We start from the raw sequence: 14,506 nt of genomic DNA, 5'->3' as shown, positions 1-14,506 counted from the left end.
AATATGTTCTCCCACACTGTGGGCTTTCTTGTTGTTTTGTTGATGGTTTCTTTTGCTGTAAAAAAGCTTTTTATTTTGATGTAGTCCCATTTGTTTATTTTCTCTTTAGCTTCCATTGTCCTAGGGGTAGTATCAGTGAAGAAGTTCTTTTGGCATACGTCTGAGATTTTGCTGCCTGTGGATGCTTCTAGTATTTTTATGGTTTCCCATCTGATGTTTAAGTCCTGTATCCATTTACAATAAAGAATTTAAATTCTTTATTGTTTAAAGAATTGATCTCTCCCCAGCCGCCTTCACTCCCCTACAGTCTATGTTCATGGTTAAGTTTTATGAATTGGCAATCATTGTTAAACCCCTTTTTAGCCTTCAAAGAACACAAAAAAATACTATTACTAGGCGGTCAATAAATAGGTGTTTGACTTTAAATGAATTGAAATAAAACCGTGGAGCCAACACCATTGGACCTGACACAGGCACATGCTCACATTTCCACAGCAGACAGTCTCTTTTCTATGCATGTACTCAAATCAGGGGTTACTTACGGCAAATTTTTGAAATATTAAAAATGCCCTCACCCCAATTCTCTTTAAAAAATATTTTTATTGATTTCAGAGAGGAAGGGAGAGAGAGAGAAACATCATAATGAGAGAGAATCATTGATGGGCTGCCTTTGCAAGCCCCACTACTTAGGTCTCAGAATGTCATGTGCCCTGAGCCTGACCAGGAATCAAACCATGACCTCCTGATTTATAGGGTTTTTTGTTGTTTGTTTGGGACTTTGCTCATTTGTCTTGTGTACATCCCCCTTTTATTTTCCTCTCTCCACTGAATAACTCACCCTCTCCTGCTCTCTGGTTACTCTTCATTCACAATTGCTATGATAGGGTCCTATATTTTTCTTTTTTGCTCTATAAAATGAAATTATATTGCATACATTTTTCTGATTCTTGTTTTTCTCACTTGACATATTATAGAAAGACCTCCAAATTATCCAGTATAAATTTAACTTGTTCTTCAAAAATAACTTTATTGGATTTCATAGTTTACATATACCAGAAGTTTCAAGGCTTTCCTTATTTAGGAGTATAGATCCCATTTCCAGTTTTTTTACCTCTGCATTAGCAGCAAGAGAATCTTGTTTACCCTACTGCAGCACTTTTCTTCTCTCATATTTGCAGATTTGTTAAAGTAATTTTCTGTGTCTACTCTGTACCACTGTCTAGTGATTTGAATGGAGCTGTGTGGTTCAGAACCTTCTGGAGATTGTGGGTCTCTTCATTCAAAAGACAAAACTACATTTTTTTTTTTTTGCAGATAATTTTGGTGTCCTTGGACCCAGTGAAAAATTCCGGAATTTCAAAGAAAAATACTGCACAATGAAGATTTTACTATTATTGTAATCATCTCCAACATCTCCAGATCTCTTCATTTCACTGATGACCTGTAACAGATTGTAGACTGGTAGCATGGTGGGAGTTTGGGGGCTACTCTTACACGCAACCTAATTATGAAGTACTTATTCACATATCACTTTATTCTCATAACCTTGTAATTGGTCATTGTGAATATTGTCTTAGTTTTTATTCTTATAGAGATAATGGGTGTGATGATTCCCAGATTTTTTAATGTCACATGCAATCTAAATTCCCTATACATTTTATGCTTGTTCGTTAGACCAGCATTTCCATGACAGAAGTCAGTCCCAAATTTCAGCAGAGCTGCCTTTACTCCTGCCTCCATAGGACAGGAAAAGCAAGTGTATCCATATGCTCAGGCTTGTGGGGGGAGGAGAGAGAGAGAAACCAGAAGCACTCCTGAGTGCAAGCCCCTGTTTCTGTGGTAACAGTAAAACAATGGGCTGGAGATGTTGAGGTTTGGAACTGGACTCCATGTGTCACCTCTCCTGTATCTGTTTACCATCTCTCCTCTGTCCCTTAAAGGTTAGAGGCTAGCCTAAGGCCATAAGATAGCAGAGATAGACAGGTCAGAAGTTCTACCAGGCCAAGACCACCCAGCAACACATACAGTAGCACTTCTGCATTTAAACAATATGTAGTTTTAACCAATTTTCTCTTGTTTAAGTGATAGACTGATGGGATTTTTACCTTATGTTTAAAAAATTCACGAAGAAGAAACTACAACTGCATGGCTCTAAAGAGGCACAGTATTCATGGGAACCACATTGAACGAATTATGTGGGATGAGAAAGAAATTTCTAATCACCAAATGAGCACATCAAAATACTGGATAAAGAAGGTGAAGGGATTAGCTAAAGAACTTATTATATATCCACACAGACAATAGTTTGGTGATGACCAAAGGAGGAAGAGAGGGTCAAAGAGTTTGGAAAATGAGGGGTGGGGATGGGGGAGGGAAAACTGCAATTATGTTAACACTTAAAATCCTATATAATAAAAGCCTAATATGCTAAGTGTCTGGTCATCCAATCATAGCATAATATGCTAATGATATGCCAAGGCTGCTCAACTGCTCACTATGAGGTGCACTGACCACCGGGGCAGATGCTCTGACCTGTAGGTTAGCTTGCTGCTGGGATCTGGCAAATCTAGACTGAATGAGACAGGCCAGACATGCCCTGGAGCCCTCCTGCAGTCCCTCTCTGATTGATCAACCTCCTGAGTCCCTCCCCAGCCCTAATCATGCACTGGTGGGATCACTCAGCCTGGCCTATACCCTCTTGCAATCTGGGACCCCTCGGGGGATGTTGGAGAGCTGGTTTTGGCTTTATCCCACAGGCCAGGCTGAGGGAGCCCACTGGTGCATGAATTCATGCACTGGGCCTCTAGTTTGAAATTAAAAAACATCAATGTGGGGCTATATATGAAGTGAAGAAGATATTAAAAAGCTGAGATGATGATTAAGGCAAGGGTGGGTTTTGAGACAAGAAGGGAAGAATGGAGGGATGGGGGGAGAGGGGAGCTTTAGAACTAATGACCATGAAGATTCTATTGCTAGATAAACTTTGACAAGTTCCCCGAGACACCAAACTGGGGAGAATGGAACACCTGGGGGAAACCACTGTCAGCAAGTTGACGCCACATTCTGCTGTGTGCAGGAGAATATCCTAGTTCCCCAAAACCATGTGTCAGAGATGGAACACAGGAAAACAACCATTGATTGAGTTTTAATGAGTCAACCAACCATTCCTGTAAGATTGGTACCAAAAAGTAAACCCAAATTCCCTTCTACACTCATCCAATGGGAAAATCCACTGTTTTGATATTTCGTATTACTGTCTGTTTTCCTTACCCCTCTATTTTTTTTTTCTGTGGGGAAAAATCTGTGCAGTGAGCAAATTCTATAATTTCAGCTGCAAGTTCCCTTATTATCGTTGGCACCTCAGCAGCAGTTTATGGCTGGGTGTCAATTATGCCAGAGATCCCTTCACATTTTCCTGTTACTCAAGAGTCCCAGGGCCTGACTGGCTTTGGCTTCTCCTGGAGGCACTTCCGCTCTTCAGCCTTTGATGTGTTTGACCCAGTAGCATCTCCTATTGACTTTATTGGGAGCTCAGACCTTGAAGTTGTAAAAGAGGGCAGCTGGAAAAGTGAGAACCCAACATTAATGTGGGCATTGTGTATGGCAAGCACACATTATCTCTTTCAAGCCCCAGATGACTGATAAGATGTTGACAATATTCCCATTTTTCAGATGAGAAACATAAAGCTCAGAGAGTTTTGAAAGTCTGTGGTCAACCAACTAGTTAAGGAGATGGAACTTAAGTGTGGTATGTCCACATTCACTAACTCCTTAGGAGGGAGCCTCACAACATCATAGCCTAAGGCTGTGGTTGACAAACATGTGGCTCTTTGGCCCCTTGAGTTGTTAGCAAAGGTCAGCTTAAGAGTGCCCTAATTAAGTTAATAACAATGTTCCTACCTATATAGTTTAAGTCTAAAAAAATTTGGCTCTCAAAAGAAATTTCAATCGTTGTACGGTTGATATTTTGCTCTGTTGACTAGTGAGTTTGCCAACCACTGTCCTGAGGCAGCAATTCTTACCACTAAAACAATGGAGAATTTTCTTGTTTTGTGTGCTTTGTTGTGTTTTTGTTGTTGTTGTTTGTTTTTTTTTTTTTAAAGAAGCTGTATCTGGAACAATTTTGCTTTTAAAATAAATTTTTATTGATATGTATAATTATGCATATAGAAAAGTATACATTTAGAAATGTTGACCTCAAAGTATTTTCACAGAGTGAATATACTCATGTAACCATAATTGGTCCAGTTTATTTATTTAGCAGTTTTTCTTCAGCAGTTTCTTAAATTTTCTGTGGTTTTTCTAGGCATTGACTATTAATGGAATTTTTTAGTAAGGGATGTCTCTTCAGAGAGAAACTAATTCTCAATTTTCATCAGGAAGGAATTCAGCCTATCCACAACTGGCACCAACCAAAAACCAGCCATTGCATAATTAGGGGGTTTTCTACCTCTCTCTGAAACAGCATCTTCTTTTTTCACTGACCCAAAGATCCCAGGTTACTACAGTGTGGGTTTAAATCCTATAATTACCTGCATATGTTCAGAGAATTAAAGGCATATGTGTGCTCTTTAAAAACTCTTTAAGCAACTTTTTAATGTTCCTTGTTTGATCTCCCGCTCGAAATCTGCCTGCTTTCTTCGTTGGTACCTCAGTTCCTGCTGCCAGCGCTGAAGCTGCAGGAAGGACAGGCTTTTGCTGTTTTGTTCATGGATGTGCTATAGTAACTAGATTAGTGCCTGGCATAGGATAGGTGCCCAATAAATATTTGATGAAGAAATAAAAGAGTAAAAAAAAAAAAAAATCTCCACTCACCCAATCTCAAAATGCTTTATTTATCTAACCAATGTTATTAACCTTTAGGTCATTTGACACTCTTCCTCTATTCTATTGCCCACTCACCAACATCTTTAATCATTTTCCAAGTCCTGTCATCTCTCTATTGATCACATTCCTTTAATTCTCTTTCCAGTCCCATTTAGTCCATACATTTACCATTTTATCCTTAGAGTCTAAATCCCTTTCTAGTTAGTTTTTAATTCCATTCTCTATGCAAGACTTATTATTACCAGATTTTTGTTCTACATTTTACTTTTAAAATACATTTTAATTGATTTTTAGAGAGATAAGAAATGGAGAAAGAAAAATAGAAACATCTGTGAGAGAGAAACATCGGTCAGCTGCCTCCTGCATGCCCTCACCAGGGATTAAGCTTGCAACTCGGGCATGTGCTTTGACCAGGAACCAAACCACTGACATTTGGGTGCATGGGTTGATGCTCAATCACTGAGCCATACCGGCTTGGCTTTACATTTTTCTTTTTTATGGTATTCGCTTTCTGAAAATATCATTCAAATTAACCTCAAATTAAAAGAGGTTATCTCAGAATATGGAGGTTACAAAAGACTTTTATTTTCTTCTTTGTGCATTTCTAAATTTTCCAATTTTTTCTAGAATAAATTTTTAGTCAAAATTCCAATTCATATAATTATTACTATTTAATTTTTGTTAAATTTATTGGGGGTGACATTGATTAATAGGATCATATGGTTTCAAGTGTACCTTTCTATGATACCAGATTTTTATATTGCACTGTGTGCCCACCACCCAAAGTCAAATCATCTTCCAACACCATGGTGAGGCTCCCTGCACCACCATCTCTTTCCTTTCCCTTTGGTAACCACCACACTACTGTTTGTGTCCACAAGTTTTAGTTTTATATCCCACACATAAGTGAAATCACATGGTTCTTAACTATTTCTGACTGACTTATTTCACATAGCATAATATTTTCAAGGTCTATTCATGTTGTCACAACGGCAATATTTAATCTCTTCTAATGGCTGAGTAGTATTCCATTGTATGTATGTATTTGATGGTCTTTATCCAGTCATCTACCAAAGGTTGCTTCCATGTCTTGGCCACCATGAATAACGCTGCAATGGACATAGGGGTACATATATCTTTGTGAAATCACATTTTTTAGTTTTTTGGGTATATACCCAGGAGAGGGATTACTGGGTCATATATTAGCTCTATTCTTAGCTTTTTTGAGTAACCACAAAACTGTTTTCCATAGTGGCTATACCGGTCTACATACCACCAGCAGTGAATGGAGGTTCCCTTTTCTCCACAATCTTTCTAACACTTGTTATTACTTGTCTTGTTGATACTAGGCATTCTAACAGGTGTGAGGTGGTATTTCATTGTAGTTTGGATTTGCATTTCCTAGGTAGTATAGTTGTACATCTTTTAACATATCTATTGGCTGTTTGTATGTCTTCTTAGGAGAGGTGTTTGCTCAGGTCCTCTGTCCATTTTTTAATTAGATTGTTTGATGTTGAGTTTTATGAGTCCTTTATATAGTTTGAATATTAACCCTTTGTTTGCTAGTATCATCTCCCATTCAATTTTGTTTTGTTTTGTTGTCACTATAAAATCCTTTCAACCCTTAATTCCACAAATATTTGTTGATGATGTGCCGCCATGGTTTTAGGCCCTAGGGACACAGTTCTTATTCTCAAGGAGCTCACAGTGTAATAATGAAGACAGAGAAATGACAGATAATTACAATCAACTGAGAAGATATCTATTAGGTTAGCTCCCTGTGGCTTTACAGGGATCCAGCAATGACAATGCAGTCTTAGAGCCAAGGTGGGTTAAGCACACAGGAGGGGCACACAGAGAAAGCCTCAGAGAAATCTTAACCTAGGTGAGTAGAGCGGGGAAGCAGGGTGTTAGGAAGGAGAAGTGACAGAGAATGTTCAAAGCCCCAAAGAATGAGAATGGGGGGAGCAGAGGGTGTGTGTGTGTGTGAGTGTGTGTGTGTTGGGAAGGGAAGATTTTTCTAGTGATGGAATTCTATAGGAAAGCAGAGGAGAGGCCTGAATTATGCTAAAATATTCCAATTCAATGTTGAAGTCACTATGAAACACTGAAGACTTTAAACAAGGGTAAGACCTGGTCAAATTTTCATTCAGAAATGTCATTCTGGTTGCTGTGTAGAGAATGTATGAAAGGACAAAGCTGGGGTCTAGTTAGTCAAGCCACAGATTTAATCCCTACAATCTGACACCCTTCCTTTTCCAGCCTTTCTCCAAGGGTTCCCTGAAGGGACATTTCTACTCAAGCCAACGCCCCCATTCTTTCTATTCCTGCCCGCCCACGCGCCCCCCCCCCCCCCCCCTCCGCTCCGCCATAGCTGCTGCAGTTAATCCTCTTTGACAGAGAACTTCCTCTTTCACTTCTTTGATTTCTCCAAATCTTAGCCTTTTTTTTCTCTTGGATACTCGCAGCTATTGTCCCATCTCCTCTTCTCCCTCTGAGACCGCATTCCAAATCAGAACTCCAGATGTGCTTACTTCGATGGAGGGTGGTTAAATACTTGACCTCGGCGGGTTTTAATACTTTAATACCTGTCCCGAGAAGGGTGTATCCTCGAATGGCGAGTGTGACTGGGATTGTGTAATTTCCTGTGGGAAAGGTTCTCTTCCACTTAAGTAAACCCCCAACATTTCCTAGAGCATAATTCTATTAGCATACAAAATTATATTCCTTCTCAAAGGCTAATTCGTTAGTGTAAAACAAAGCTTTTATCATTTATTTTTACTTCAATTTGAAATTATCTCAGATCCTTTTTTAGTAATTTGATCCCTTTTTGTCCTAGTGATGGGGAGCTAGAATGAGCAACAGGGGTCTGGGGTTGGAGAGAGAAGGTCAATAATAAGGATGGAAGCCACCAAGTCAGAAGTCAAAGCTCCTGAAACTTCTTAGAGGAATAGAGCATAGTAGAGTTAATCTTCCAGAGCACTGGCTCTCAAAGTGTGGCTCCAGACCAGCAGTGGCAGGCCCACGTTGGAATTAGTTAGACAGCAAATTTTTGCCTCTTCCCCAGACATTTTTAATTCAGAAACTCTAGGGTGGGGTCCAGCAATAGTGCGTTGGATTCTACTGCCCAAGAGGTTAAAGGGAGGATCTACAAAGGATTTGGTTCCTTTCTTCTACACTCCCTGGTAACAAAGATTAAAAACATAGAACTCAAGCATTTGAGACTTATGCATTGCTGGTTTAAAGGAGGTTCTATGGAAAATCCCTATTCTAAAAAAGTTACTGATGGGTACCAAGGATATCCCAGCTACCATGTAAGTCACAGTAAATACAAAGCTGAGTGACTCTTTCTTCCTAGAGGAGGCCTGGTCAAAACAGTCTTTGCATGTGCCAGTGCCCATGCGTGTGTGCATTCGTGCGTACGTGCATGCATGTCTGTGTTGGGAGTGGAATGGAAAGGAAGGCTTTTTGGAAATAATGAGTCAGTTAGGAGATGATGTCAAAAAGTGAGAAGCGCCAGCCTGCAGAAAAGACAAAGATTCCATTGTCAATGAATATTTGGCTCCTTAAAGATATACTACAACCTTTCAGGAGCCAAAGGAGGTAGGAGCTTGCTTTTTCTTTTTCTTTTTCTTTTCTTTTTTTTTTTTTTAATTGATTTCAGAGAGGAAGAAAGAGGGAGAGAAAGATAGAAACAGCAATGGTGAGAGAGAATCATTGATCAGCTGCCTCTTGCAAGCTCCCCACTGGGGATTGAACCTGCAATGGAGATATGTGCCCTTGACTGGAATCGAACCTGGGACCTTTCAGTTCACAGACTGATGCTCTATCCACTGAGCCAACTTGGCTAGGGCTTGCTTTTTTTTTATTTTTCTGCTTGGCTTCACTTTGACCTCACAATTTGAATGAAAAAGGGAAACCTGCATCCTAGTTCCTGGTCATCTTGAAGTGCAGCTTTGCTTCCAACTCCATTTCTGGCTGACTTTCAAGGGTTTCTCTGAGGATGCTGTTTTCTCTGATTCTTCCTGAATCTGCCACCCATATAAAATACTAATTCCCCTACCACTCACAATTACCTCAGGCCAGGCTCATTCCAGGAAAAACTGTACCACAGTCAACATTTATTGCGCCTACTTTCCTCCAAATAATGAACTTGGTCCTTAGAAGATTTACAAAGATGTGTAAGACACCTGCCCTCAGAAAACTTACAACCTGGCTAAGGACATAAGACCTTGACTAAAAAAATAATAACAACAACTTAGTTTGCCAATGACTTATCAAAAAATTGTATGATCCTTAAACTGCTGGAGAACAGGGATCCACAAGCTATGGGCCATTTAAAATTCAGTCTGCTGCCTATTATTGCAGGCTTGTGAGTTATATTTTTCCATCTTAATATATCAAGATCCATGAAATTTAAATTTGAGTGTTTATAAAGTTTTATTGGAACACATGATGTTCATTTAATTATATTTTATCTATAGCTGATCTTATGTTACAATGGTAGAATTAAGTATGAACTAGCAGCTGTGACAAAGACCAAATAGCCTATAAAGTCTAACATATTTATTACCCAGCCCTTTACAGATAAAGTTTTCTGACCCTGCTATAGAACAAGGGTTTCCAAAATAATTTCTTAAAGAAAAACAAAAACAAAACAATATATGAAACAGAAAAGTAGACCCTCCTTGCTTAATCATCACCATTACCCCCCTCCTTGTTATCTTTTTCCCTTTCCCAGCTTTCCAGTTACCTTAAAGAAACACTAGGGCCCCAAGTTGAAAAACTGCTACAGTAGTGCAGAGCAGGTAGAGATCTTTTGGCACAGAAGAGTATGGAGCCGGGCTTTGAACACTGGATAAGATTAAGAAAGGAGATGATCAAAGTAAAATTTTCAATTTATAAATATTGAATTTATAATTTATAAAAATTATATAAATTTATTTTTAAAATTTATAAATATTTTCAATTTCAAGTTATAAATATTATTCATTTAAGAATCTATTCACTTCATTAATGAGAGGATGACAAATAGTAAAGCTAGTCCAAAGAATACTTGAGAAACTACATAGGCATTTGAAAAAAAAAAGTTCCATTGGATTATCTTTTCTACTGGATAGAAATTATTGATATTGTTAATAGACAAAAGATTACAAATTACGGTAACATGTAGTTTCCCTAAATCAAACTTTTAATTAATAATAAGTAATCAAATAAAAATATATCCTAATAATCCTTGGGGTGACCAGTTAAATGATGCTATGATAACATATTGAAAGGACACGCTTTTTTTTCCTTCTTTTTCTAAGTTACAAGTTTTCTCTACTCTTTTTTAACACAAACTAAAGGAGAACATTCCTTTAAGATTTTGTTCCCAGCAAATGTTGAGAGGTGGGAGGGAGAAGAAACATTTCCCTCTTATCCTTCTTTGTTCTTCTAGCTGCTCAAATAATAAAATTGACAGGAGACAGATTAACAGAAGAAAATAACCAAGTTTATTATGTATTTACATATAAGGGTCCCACAGGAATATAAGGCGTTTGAGACTTATAAGCCATCTTGCACTAAGGAAATGGGGTATGGCTTTCAGGAAGTGGTTTGAACCTCAAAGGGAAGGTAGATGAGAAAAAAACCTTTGATAAATAAATTCTTGCCAGGCCACCCAGCAAAAATGGGTCACAGAGAGGAATCTAACAGACTTTCCCAGGTTCCTCAAGTCTGCCACACTTCTTGAGCAGGGTGTTGTTGTTTTAATATGAATTCTTTTAGTCAGGAAAAGGGGAGGTAAGATGCTCTTTTTGAGTGTTCTGTTTCTTAAAAGTATTCAGCTTATAATAATCAAAATTTTTTTTAAAGGCATGATTTGAGGTGGCAAAATTCTATTCCCTCTTAGAGGCAAGAATGTATTTGGGTTGATGGGTCAATTTTGGAGGCAGGGTATTAAGAAGCATCAACCAAAGATACCTGGGTTCCATTCTATTGGTTCAGGAGTGAGGGTGAGGCATTGCATTCATAGTTTTAAGCAGATGCCATATTAATCAGGTTTCTAACCTAAGTTCTCAATTAGTAGGCCTCCAGTTTCCAATGGAAATATTAGGCTTCAGTTTACTGAAGAACCAAATAAATAAAAAAGTTGATGCATTTTCCCCAATCATATCAATAAAAAAAGCATCTTGTTATTATTTTGATTTGCATTTTTCTGACTACTAAAGAGATTCAACATCTTTACATACATGTTTTTCTTTGAATTTCCTGCTTATATTTTTAGTTTTTATATCTCAAATTTTCTATTGAGTTACTTTCTTTCTATCATATCAATCTGTAAAAGCTCCTTTATATTTACAAAGGTAATCGACCCTTCATTATATTTACTGCAAATACTTTCTCCAAGTAGACATTTTCCTTTGTTTTTATGGTGCCTCTTACCATTATAAACATGAGAAAAAGTTTTTTATGTGATAATATTGGTTCATCTTTTCTCTTGTGGCTTTTAGATTTCCTATGTTGCATAAGCATTTATCCCATACTCTTAAAGCTATAAGTGTATTTCTCCTAAATTTTATTCAATCATTTTAATATATTCTATTTTACATTTGGATCTTTAATCAATCTAGAATTTAATTTTATAAATAGTGTGAAAAAAAGTTAACCCTTTTCTTCTCGCAGCCAATTATTCAAGTACTGTTTTTCAAATTAACCATCAATTCCCAAATATAACTTAAATGCCACATTTGCCTTATATGCAAGTTTTCTTATATGCTTGGATCTTCCTCTTAACTTTCATTCTTTTTTATACATTAATTAATAAACTCTTGCTATAATCCCTCTTTGATTACAGGCCAACGCTGGTTCCAGTTCCTGTAACTGTGGGTATGATTCAGCCACGCACAGATGTCAGCGTGTTCACTGGAAATGGCTGTGGTATTCCCCGAAGCCCCGGGAACCGCTGCATAGGTGTTCATCTGCCTGTCAGGATAGCGCCAGTGTGGTTTTCCTTCTCACAACATCGTGCTGTTCTTTCAATCTTCAACCAAGAACACACGTGTTGATTTTAGAGAGAGAGAAATGGAGAAACATCAATGTGAGAGAAAAACATCAATAGGTTGCCCTGTATGAGCCCCAACTGGGGATTGAACCCAAAACCCAGGTGAGTGCCCAGACCAGGAATAGAAGCCTGCAACCTTTTGGTATATGGGTCGATGCTCCAACCAACTGAGCAACCTGACCGCTGTCCCCTGAGACCAGGGCTCTCATCACATAGTCAGTGGCTCTTTCTACAAGTTAATTTTTTCTAAACATGATCTAATTAACCAACAAGATGTTTCCAAAAGAGTACATAAAACATAAAAATCTGGTTTGTAGCTACCAGACACTGCAATTTCAACATGAAAACTAAGCAGGAATCACTCATTAATACAATATTCACCCAATATTGAACACCTGCTAGGTGACTGGTATGTTCCAGACACTGAATCCATAACAGTAAACAAAAGAGAAAAAAATCTTCGCCCTTATAGAGCAAGTTGGAGAAGACAGATAATGCACATTTAAATATTTTTTTTCTTTAATACTTTGTTTTTAATAGAGATATAACACATAGAGTAAAGTATACAGCTTAATATTTTGCATGTGTAATATATATACTATGTAGCTGCCACTCAGATGAAGGTCAAATATCTCCAGCTTCCCAGGCTTCCTTGTTCTCCCTCCCTCCAAAGGTAATAACCTTTCAAATGTAACTATTTTGATTACTTTCAATATGTGCTAGTTTTGTGAGTGTCTGAATTTTATTTAAATAGAATCATAGCATGTACTATCAATGTCTGACTTCTTTCACTCAAAATTTTATCTGTGAGAATCACCATGTAATTTATTCTTTATGGTATCACATATAAACATATCACCATTTAAAAATCTATTCTCCTAGATATTTCATTATTTCCAGGTTTTTTTTATATTGGGAATTAAAGTATGAACATTTTTATATATGTGTATGAATCATATTATCAATATTTATTTCATTTCTCTGAACTCAGGAGTGAATTAGCTGAATCAATATCAAAAGGTCAATAAGGACATGAAAAAGAAGGAAATGTGCATTAACACTACAGTGAAATACCACTATACCATGCTCCTGCAGTGGGAAAGATTAAAATGATGAGTTTAAAGCGAGCATGTCAAATTCACGGCCCATGGGCCTCATGTGACCAACAAGAAATATAATGGTGTGTAAGAAATGTTTAAATAAAAAAATTTAACTTAATTTTTACAATATCCTGTTATACATAATTGTTAATAACAAACTACAACGTTCGCTAATGACTGATTACTATAATCATGTTGCATTTATTTCCCTTACGCCCTTACACACAGGCACACCATTTCTCTCCACTAATACCAGCAGCAAATATTTTAGCAGCCGATTGCAAGTCATTAGTCTTGCACTGACTTGTTTGGTGTGAGCAACAGGAAATATTTTGCTTTCAGAGAACAAGAAAAATAGGTTTATTTGCATTATGCTTATCAATTTGTGCAGTTATTCAGTATCTGGTAAGTTCATGTTCAAGAAAAAAATATTAATTTTTATTAAGATGTTCTATTATTTTATGTTACAATTACTCATTTATTTCAGCCCTTTGTATTCGGCATGTCTCTATCGAAATAAACCTACATTTCTATGAAAATTGAAGCTTGTGTTTTTTTGTGGCCCACATAAACTTAAACCTTGTTTATTTGGCCCGTGTTAGCCTTGAATTTGACATGCTTGTTTTAAATAAAAGTTGGCAATGATTTGCAATATATTGGATTCTCATACATTACTGGCAACTGTAAATTGATAGAATTATTTTGGAAAATTGGTCATATCTACTAAAGAAAAATATAAAGTTATCTTATATTCGAACAACAAACTATTTTTAAACTCCAAAACTGTAGTATGTCAGAGGTCTAACTATTATGAAGAAAAATAAAGCCGTGAAGAAGAATTGAGAGCACGGGGAACATTTTGCAATTTTCAGTTATTCAGCATTTGCCGGTGCCAAGTCTCAGATAAGTAACTGGGGATATAAAGAGGAATACGATGAGGCATCTGCCCTTAAAGAGTTCCCAAAGGAAGGTGGCCATGTCACCAACTAACGTGATGTGATAGAATGAGTGCTCTGAACTCTACTGGGTGCACACTTTGAGAAGGGACATGACAAAGGACTGGACTTTTCTGACGGGGTCAGTACTCTCTCACTGCTGAAACTGGGCAGTGCAGCACCTGAAGGAGAGGGCAGAGCTTTGGGAGGAAAACTGAAGGCCTGAGCCAGAGGCAAAGTAGCTGAGTCCATGGAACTGAACTCTGAGGGACAACTTATCTTTTTTTCTTAATGTGCATTTCTTTGTTGTGAAGTTACATGTATTGATATTTTCACACATATGAAAGCCATTGATATGTCTTTTACCATGAAAAATCCATTGGAAATCATTTTTTACATGCTTTGTCCATTTTTCTATCTGTTTTTTTGTTTCTTTTCTAATGATTTGCTAAAATTCTATAATGAAGAAATAAGCCTTTTATCAAATGATTTATAAATTCTGTCCCATTTCACATTTATAGTGTTTTGGTTGTCTATGGTATATCTTATTTTCCTGAAGAAAATATTTAATATAGATATAAGTTTTAATGTTTTTTAAA

Source organism: Pipistrellus hanaki, assembly GCF_964339955.1.
Source record: "Pipistrellus hanaki genome assembly, chromosome: 9".
Taxonomy (NCBI): domain Eukaryota; kingdom Metazoa; phylum Chordata; class Mammalia; order Chiroptera; family Vespertilionidae; genus Pipistrellus; species Pipistrellus hanaki.
Note: the sequence above shows the minus strand (reverse complement) of the source record.